This window comes from Canis lupus, chromosome 9, assembly GCF_048164855.1.
Source record: "Canis lupus baileyi chromosome 9, mCanLup2.hap1, whole genome shotgun sequence".
Taxonomy (NCBI): Eukaryota; Metazoa; Chordata; class Mammalia; order Carnivora; family Canidae; genus Canis; species Canis lupus.
In genome coordinates, this window is record NC_132846.1 from 65,681,153 (window position 1) to 65,690,908 (window position 9,756).

The window sequence follows — 9,756 nt, forward strand, 5'->3', positions numbered from 1 at the left end:
TTTTATATTTCCACCAACAGTGCAGAGAGTTGCAGTTGCTCCACACCCTTGGCAATACTTGGAATAGTCAGCCTTCTTCAAGGAATGAAGAGCAGCAGAAATGATAAATATGTGGGTAAATATAAATTTTTCTTCTTTTAAAGAATCCCTTTAAAAGGGACTATGGGTTGCCTGGCTGGCTTAGTTAGTAGAGCAAGTGACTCTTGATATCCGAGTCATGAGTTCAAATCCCACATTGGGTAGGGGTCCTACTTAAACAAAAAAAAAAAAGATACATGTTTAAAGGAAAAATACTGACAACATAGTATGCAGCTTATAACACACATAAGCAAAAACACTTGACACATTAGCACACAAAGGCCAGGAGAGAGGAAATGGAAGTTCACTGCTGTAATGTAATAAACTGATGTATATCTCATACAGTATATGAAGCAACATAATATCACATGAAGGAAGCATGCAATAAGTTAGAAACATATGCTATAACCCTAAAGCAACCACTAAAGCAAATATAGAGCTGTAGCTAAGAAACCAACAAAAGAGATAAAATGGAATCATGAAAAATACAATCCAAAAGAAGGCAGAAAAAGAGGACAAAAGGAACAAAAAACAAATGGGACACTATCAACCAGCATGACACACTTGATATTTGCAGACACTTCACTCACAGATGGCAGAAAATACACTCCTTTCAAATGCACGTGGAATGCACGTCAAGGCAGTCTGCATTCTGGGCTACTGACTAGGTCACCATATGTGCCTTTGGATTCCAGGTATATAAAGTGTGGTCTGTGCCGAGGGAATTAAATTGGAAATACCCAAAAGATATCTGGAAAACCCCACAATATCAGAAACTAAATAGCACACTTCTAACTAACCCAAAGAAGAAATCAAAAGGGAAACCAGAAAATTACTTGAACTGAATGAAAATAAAAACACGACATACCAGCATTTGTAAGATGCAGTTAAAGCTGTGCTTAGTGGAAAATTTATAGTACCAATTGCCACTAGAAAAGAGGAAAGTTCTGAAAGCAATGACCTAGGCTCTCATCTGAAGAAACAACAGGGAAGACAAATTAAGACCAAAGTCAGAAGTAAAGAAATAATGAAATAAATTAGAAATCAGTAACCTTGAAAACTGAAGAGGAGAATGATATCAAATGCTTTTTTCTTTGAGAAGAACAATAAAATGATATGTTTTCTATTTTTTTAAGAGTTGGATCTCCTCCCATTTTTGGTGGCTTTTCAGTGCCTTCAAAAAAATTTTTTAAAGATATTATTTACTTATTTGAAAGACAGTGCACACAATTCAGGAGAGGGCAGTGGGTGAGGGAGAAGCAGACTATCCACAGAGCAAGGAGCCTGATGTGGGACTCCCTTCCAGGACCCTGTGATCATGACGTCAGCTGAAGGCAGACACTTACCCAACTGAGCCACCCAGGTGTCCTCTTCAGATGGTTTTTTAAAATGTGTTGTCCCTGGGCACCTGGGTGGCTCAGTTGGTTAAGCAACTGACTTGACTTCTGCTCAGGTCATGATCTCAGGGTGGTGAGATCGAGCCCTGCATCAGGTTCCCTGCTGGGTATGGAGTCTGCTTAAGACTCTCTTTCCCTCTCCCTCTGCCCTTCCCCTCCCAGCTCACACATGTGTGCTCTCTCTTTCTAAAAATAAATAAATTAAATTAAAAATAAATAAAAATGTGTTGTCCAGAGATTTTAACTGTTAGAATCAGAGGGGTTAGTCTGATGAAAAGGAATTCCCATGTAATGTAGCGGGAACTTCATCTCACTGTTTCTCACTATCAGTGCGCCTCCCCGTGGAGCCTTGCCTCCTTCTTATTGCTGTGTCTACCTGTCTGTTAACCAGGAGATCAGACAACTGCACTTGTGAGAATTGTGTAAAAACAAGAGGAGGCAGTGAGTAAGGTCCCTGAGTCTCAGCTCCAGAGCCTCCTTTGCTGACTCCTTGGGAGGCCATGTGACTCCATGAAATGGAGATGAGTCACTGAGTCTGACCTACGTCCCAGGCCTGGCTCTGCCCCTTAGCTGTTGCACGACCTTGGGTGGTCACCTTTCAGGACTGTTTCCTCCCCTGTAAAATGGGGTAGATACGATTCTCCAGTTTGTAGCAGGAATAAGAGGACACAATATAGTATAAGTGTCTTGCACGGGCTCAGCACGTAGTAGGTGCTCAACACAAATGACCTTCCTTCTCTATCCCCTTTCCCTCCTATCTGAAGAGTAGCTGTCGACTTAAGTAGTCATCATATAATTAAGTTAGGATGTTTCTAGGTATCAATATACTCTGAGCCAATTTGCTTTCTCATTTTTTCTTTAATTGTATGTTTTAATGAATTGTAAAGGGATCAAAGATTCTATTCAATATTGCAAACACTTAGCTTTTTGCTTCTAGTTTGTGTTATATACTCAGGATGAGTGTCCAAGAGCATGTCAAACAATAGTGGCAGCGTGGTTTCATTCAGGGGTTGGTCAAGTCCAACCATTTACTCTCAGGAAACTGTGTAAAGGGCTGAGGCACCAGGGTCTAACGTCCTTTATGGGCAGCTTCTAGGCAGATGTGTGGATGACTCACCCTCCTTGGGTGAAGCGTGGCCTCCAGCAGACAGAGCATTGTCCAGCTGCCTCCTGCTGAACAGCTGGTTGACTCAGCAAAGGAAACACCAGACCTCCCAGCTTCTGGCCTCACACCTGTCTCCTTCACCACCTGCCCCTGAAAACTTAATTAAATTCAAGCAGGGCTAGGGAGTCCCTGCTCCAGGAGTGTTTTCAGGAATTATCACAGGCCCTGTTCAAAGTGTCTAATGTTCTCAAGGAGACAGGATGAGGGGGTTAAAATTCTGTACATTCTAGAATCCAGGCTTAGGAACTCTGTTGAGAAAGGAAGAGTTGGCTGGGTGGAGGAGAGTTCAAATCATATGTAGCAGGTGTCTCCAGAGGCTGGCAACTGCCCAGTCATTGTCCAGGCATTCATTCACTTGTTCATTCATCCATTCATGTACATTTATTCTTTTGTTTAACCATTAAACAAGAATTTCTTGAGCACCTACTACATGCCAGACGTACTGGGGTTGCTAAGGTAAGTGTGATAACCCAGCTTTACCTGCTCAGTACCCACTCCCCATTCTTTTGGTGTCACTACCTTGATTTTGTGTAAGGGACAGTCCCACCCAATGGAGATAGCCTTGATTGGGCTGTCATCTAGGTGGGGCTGTCCTTCTGTAGTCCAAGAATCCCCCCCCCCCAGAATTGGAATATTGAGCAGAGTGGCATGAAGATGAAGGGGGGTTTGTTATTTATAGCACTTGAAAAGACCCTACATCTGTCCCTGATACCTGGATCCCTAGGGACCCTCACTCCTTTCTGAATCCAGTGTTTGCTTTTTATTTGAATTCTTCAAGCTCTCCCAAATTCTCCAGATCAATTGTTTTTGCTTAAGTAAACCTGTGTTCGTTTCTGTTGCTAGCAGCCCCAGAATCCTAACATATTCTCTTCCCTCCAGGATCTCAGTCAAGTGGGACAGACAAATAAAGAAATTATTTGGGTTTAGGATACCCTGGTTGTGATCACACTGGGGGGCCTGGGAGCCCAGAGGAGGGGCCCAGATTAATTTCTTACCCTGGGTTCTCTCTAACCAAAGAGCCTTGAAGGCTACCCGAGGGTGTTCTAGGTGTTCTAGTTTTCCATTGCTGTATGTAACAAACCACCCAGAGCTTTCACCTTAAAATACAGATGCATCAGTATTTCATGAAATTTTTCGTGCTTAGCTCGTGGGTTCTTGCTTATGGTCTTCCATGCTGTCTGCATGTCAGAATTTAACTGGGGTTGGAATTATCCGAAGATTTTACTCTGTAAATGTCGAAGATGGCTCACGGAGCATGATGGCATGCTGGTTGTCAGCTGGGAGAGCAACCACAGCTGTCAACAGGAACACCCAAAAATGGGGTCTCATGCAGACTTCTCACAGATGGTGACTGACTTCTGAGAGAGACCATTCTTGGATCAACCCAAGGGGCCCCAGTGCATGCTGCATAGCCTCTTTTTTTTTTAAATTATTTATTCATGAGAGACACAGAGACCGAGAGAGAGAGAGGCAGAGACACAAGCAGAGGGAGAAGCAGGCTCCATGCAGGGAGCCCGATATGGGACCCGATCCCAGGTTTCCAGGATCACACCCTGGACTGAAGGCAGCACTAAACTGCTGAGCCACCAGGGCTGCCCACTGCACAGCCTCTTAAGACCTAGCTCTAGAGGTCCCGGACGATCAGCAATGCCACTTTCTCTTGGTCAAGCAAGTCACCAAACCAGCCCAGACACGAAGAGAGGAATTAGACTCCCTTGCCTGATGGGAGGGTGGAAAAGTCATACTACAGAAGACCACGTGGGAGGAGAGAATCTATTGTGGCCATCTTTGGAAAATAAGATCTGTAGCACCAGGCAATCCCCCTAGAACATTCCTTGGGCTGCTAACATGCCCCAAATAGGTGGCAGGTGCTTGGTGTTTGATCCTGAGTCTCTCCCAGATGTCAGATATGGCTTTTTGGAAATACCAGTCTTCAGTGTCTCTGGGCATCATCATGAAGCTCTGTAACACTCTCAGACCAAACCGCTAAGTTTTCCTCCACTCTCTTCTATACACTCCTCTCCCAATATTGCTGTAAGGGAGGTTAAATTAAATCAATTAAATTTCTTTATTCCAGTCCCTTGCTGTGAGATTTGCACTCAGGTCTGCAGGCTTCCATGCCTGAGTGGGCTTCCCTAGGAGGTGCTTTATCGTTGCCATGGGAATGGGAAGGTCTGGGGGTTAAGGAGGATCCGGGCTTAGGGTAGGTGCTCCACAGAGGCTTGTTGAATGAAAGAAAGATGAATGCATTAATGCATTAATTAATGAACAACCTGGCATTCTCTTTAGCACAGTTTGTGGACCTTTGAAAACTCAATTGCACCTCTTACTGTTCTCATATTACTGACTTTCCTGGAGTCCAGGTAGGTGGAATTCAGGTCTGCTTCAAATTCAGGTTGCCAGGAGCAGCAGCAGGACTCCCCTTTCTGCTGCTGTAGCACCTGGTACCTCCCTCCCTCCCCCCCATCACTTCCTCCATCTTCCTTCCTCCACCCAACAGATTGAGGCTCTCCTTCCCCCCAGCTTGCCCTAAGAATGTGGGTGCAGCCGCCATTTCTCGAATATTCCATCATTTCTGTTTACATGGCTATGACAACTTGAGACAGACCGCAGTCTTACTCTTGGCATAACCCCCAGGGCCCCGAACTGTGTCTGACCCGTAGGACAGTGGCCAATAAATGTTTATTGGATGAATAAACAAATGCACGAGTGTTCCAAGTGAATGGTTTTGGAAAGCACACAAGTGTTGCTCCAGTTCAGTGACAAATGAACATTTGGCTTCATCTGGGGGTTCGTTCCACTTTGGGGTCTCGGGTCATTTCAGTTCAGGGTTCCGTTGCGGAATGTGAGGTTTTGTCCCTGCAGGGCTGGGTCGCCCATCCGAGTTCTGAGGATGGATGACTTTCTCAGGGGCCCCGGGACAACCCCGCAGCGCTGCTGAGGCCCTGCTGGAGGCACTGTGTGCCCTGCGCACACCGTGACCTTGATCGAGGCCCCTCGCCGGGGCGGTGGCGCTGGTCCCAGACAATGCACAATGTGCTGCTCGGTCACAAGCGCTCCATTGACGGGCCCAGGGCGAAGAGTCATGAGGACTCTTTGTTCAGGGGCTCATGTGGGGGCTGCTTGGCCGCCCACACAAATATGCAAAGCCTTCCTACCCTGCCTGTGGAGAAGGCCCACCCGGTCACCCTGGAACTAGAACTGGAATCGCAGAGGAGAAGGAGGGCTGGGGAGAGGGGGACAGACCCCGAGCTCGGCCACGACCGCTGGGGAGGGACCACATCCCTGGGATCCCCTTCCATGCAGCTGCCCTGCACACAGACTAGGTCTTGAAATTTGTTCCCAGGCAGTAAACTGAGGCTTGGAGAAGTCGGAGCGCTAGACCGAAGCCCCAGGAAGGCGCCGATCCTGAGGACTGCAAAGCCCCAAAACAACTGGAGCGCAACACTGTTGACCCTGAGAGCAATGATAACGGAGATCGTGGAAGGACGCTTCTGCTTGCTTTGGAAAACAAGGTTGCATGTGTTTCTCATGGGAGCTTTGCCGGAGGCAGGCCAGGTAATGGCAAGAATGTGGGCTTGGATCCCCACAGTCCCAGGCTCCCAGCCCTGCTGTTTCCTATGGCTGCGTGACCCTGGGCAGATTGTCTAACCTCTCTGCTTGGTTTAGAATAGTACCCATCTCCCAGGCTTGTGAGGATCGAGTGAGATAACCTGTGTCCAGCCCATCCAGAGCCAGGCTCGTGGGCGCCTGGTCATGGTTTTGTCCTCGCTGTTGCCAGGTCGCATGTGGTGACTCACACTGAGACCCTCAGGTCTGTAATACAGGTGGGCCTCAGCAGAGCCAGGTCAGCATCTCCCCCTCTGGGCCTCACTGTCCCCATCGGTGAAACGTTTGGGGGCAGACAAGTTGGACTAGAGTGGGCTTCTCACCCTCTAGCATGACTGACATTTGGGGCCACATACTTCCTTGCTGTGGGGGGCTGATGTGTGCATGTAGGACGCCCAGCCACATCACTGGTCTCCACATACTAGATGCCACTAGCACACCCCGCCACACCTGCCAGTTGTGACAACCAAATCTATGTCCAGACGGTGCCAGATGTCCCTGGAGCAGAAAGATGAGGTTATATTCTTCGCCCATCCGAGCAGGTGAGCAGAGTGAGCACCTCCCGTGTGCTCGGTGCTCTGCTGGGTACTGCAGGTGGCATGACCCTGCCCCCGAGGACCTCATCTTCAGATCGGAAACCGTCAATAAGCAATCACACAAGAAACCAATTCTGCAAACATTCACCGGTGCCTATCCCATGCCACAACCTAGAGGATCCTGGGGTCCAAGGGGAGGCGTCACCCCCTCCATAGAGCCATCCGATTCTCCTGCTAGGTTAATGCCGTCCTCTGTGCTTCCAGACATGTCTCCCCCAGGCTCCCAACAACGCTTGCAGATGATTTTTACAGATGGGGGGTTGGGGGCTCAGTCAGGGACGGGGAGGGACTCACCCAAGTCCTGGGGTGTAGAGAAGCCCAGCTCCCATGCTCACTGACTGGGCGGCCTCTGAGCTTTGCCTCTCATACCTGTACGAGGGAGACAATTACACCTGACCCACGGTGTTCCTGTGAAGTGTTAGCGAGGTGACACAGTGTGCCTGGCATGTAGTAGGTGCTCAGCAAACAGCAGCCATAACGATTGTGGCTGTCATCCCTCAGGATGCAGACGTAGTTGTCGCAGGGGGCTTGCCAGGTAGGCTGGCCTGGGCAGCCTGCAGACACCAGCTCCCTGAGTCTGCTGCGGAGCTGGAGCTGGAGCTGGAGCTGGAGCTGGAGAAGGCCTCCTCTCCCTTCCACTCTCCCCGGGGGCACCTGGGGCAGGCCCCGGTCCACCCCCCCCCCCCCCCGCCCCCCAAGAATGGCTGGTGTTTGAACTCTGTGGAGGCAACAGTGCCCCCTACTGGACAGTCTGCAGAGCTGGGAGAGGGGCCCAGTCGCTTTGACAAGGCTGGGGCCCCTGCAGGAGGGGCCCGGGGACCTGGCTGGCTTGCCAGATCCTTCCGGCCAAGGAGCCGCTCACAAAGATCGTCCTGAGCTGGCCCCTTTCCCAGGTGAATCCTTTTGTGCGAGCCGGAGGAGCCACATCCTGCCAAGGACTGCCTTTCTCAGTTCAACCAAGTTCATTCTTCCGTTTCTCTGACTTAACTCTAGCATCTCTCCTCTCGGGGGACACAAAAGTAGAGGGAACTCTGGACAAAATAGCTGAGTTTTCATCTGAAATGCTCCCACTGACTTCCTGGCTCGAGGAGGGTAAGAGGTGGCTCCACGTAGCAGACGGAGCAACGGAGGGCTGACCTCCCGGAGGTGCCGGGGCCCTCGGGAGAGGCCCATGCATGTGAGTAGCCGTTTCTGCCAGGAAGCTTTTCCATCACAGAAAGGGGTAGTGTTCACCTTTCTCTTGCAGCCGGTATTTAATAAGGTTGCCATGGAGTGGACGTGAGCCTGGGCGCCCAGGACTCAGAGAAGCCTCAAGAAAGGCAAATATCCACTCAGATGGAATTTCCACTGGAAGTGATAAGCTTCTCCAGTCCCCTGATGGTTTCCAAAGAAGGTGAGGGTGTAGGGGGGCTCCTTGTCCACTCTCTGATGTCAGGATGGCCAGTCGGGAAGGAGCCGTGACTCCTTACGTGCTGTCGGATGCAACAAGCAAATGCGACCCTCGCTCTGGGAGCCGGACTTTATCACCCAAGCACGGCGGAAGGTACTTAGATGGCCCGAGGAGTGACCTGTGTGCTCTCTAGCTGTCCAGTTTCGAGGGGCTGATCCATCAGACCCCAGCTTCTGTCTGCAACCAGGCGGGGGTCGCTAAGTTGAAAGGAGCGGGGGAGGCAGGTGAGAGACCTGGTGGTCTCAAACGCCCTCATCCCAGGTCTGCAGTGACTGGGACCCTGGCAGGGACATCTGATTGTTCCCTTGCTTTCTTGACACTTGCCCTGCACCTGTGTATAAATGGAGAGAAGGGCCATGTGCTTGAGCCCGAGTACAGAGCAGAGGGCGAAGAGATGGCCCCTCTCCTGGCATGGTGACCACTCCGTGTTCACACTGATTTCCTCTTCCCCTAACCTCAGGAGAGAGTCTGCATCATCGGTTTTGGGGAAGCTTCAAGAGATGGAGAGTGTTTATTTGCTAAAGGTGCCTCTCCGCTCTCTTCCTGATGACAGGATGGGCTGTGGGCATAGCCAGCTGATGGCCCCCATGAGGTCCTGTCACTCTCGGGGTTTGGGGACGTTTGGCCAGCCAGGCTCCAGGCCCTGGAACCAATGCTGTCGTCCTCTGTCTCCACTTGGGGCACTTGGGGCAGGGGGCGTGGGCTTCCTTCCCAGCAGTGAGGATCCAGCTCTGCTCTCACCCGCACACGAACTTTGACCTTTGCAATCCTACTCTTGCAGAATTTTTGAGACAGTTGAAGAGGACAATGGGTGTCAAGGTCCCGGCACTGTGGCTGCTCAATAAATGGCTGTTCTTTCCTTCTCTCTCTCTTCTGCCCTCAGGTCCATTAGCTTTCAGTTTGCCTCCAGTGACATAAATAATAAATGACCTTTCCCCTTCCAAGGCTTATCAGTCTTTAGACAGCCTGTTTTTAAATAAATAAATATTACTTGCAGATTTCTCATCCTTTCTCTTAAAAGGTTTTAAAAAAAAACCCTTCAGTAATATTAGAATTTCCCAAGGGGACTAAAAATCACATTCATTGCATCAAAAGGGGTAGTCTCAAACGAAGGGGGGTCATTTGCCCCCCTCCCCAGGAGACATTTATTGTTGCCACCACTGGGGGATGGACGCTATGCTGTCCGGTGGGTCAAGGCCAGGGCTGCTGCTGAGCATCCTACAATGCACAGGGCAGCCTTCCAACAACACAGAATCTGGCCTCAAATGCCATTAGTGTCAAGGTTGAGGGACCCAGGTCTAAATCAGCAGCCACATGGAATGAGAGCTTCTCCATTGGAGGTGATGGCCATGACCAAGCCACCAATGCTCTGGATCGCCCTGCTCCTAGGAGGATCTCTAAGAGAGAAGTCTGCATCCGCCAAGTCCAGAAACAGAATTCCTGAGCAAGTAAAGTCCTCTG

At 49.7% G+C, this 9,756-nt stretch overlaps 1 long non-coding RNA gene across 11 annotated transcripts; it reads left to right on the forward strand.

Annotated features, from left to right (window-relative positions):
- The first annotated feature begins 2,884 nt into the window (after positions 1-2,884).
- Positions 2,885-9,293, forward strand: LOC140640436 (uncharacterized). Of its 11 annotated transcripts, none has more exons than XR_012037163.1 (5): positions 2,885-3,096; positions 4,930-5,003; positions 5,967-8,388; positions 8,756-8,819; positions 9,077-9,293. It is a non-coding gene; the product is annotated as an uncharacterized lncRNA (long non-coding RNA). The 11 variants fall into 11 exon arrangements; XR_012037162.1 differs by having other exon boundaries at positions 5,987-8,388; XR_012037165.1 differs by having other exon boundaries at positions 4,935-5,003; positions 5,987-8,388.
- Positions 9,294-9,756: the final 463 nt, after the last annotated feature.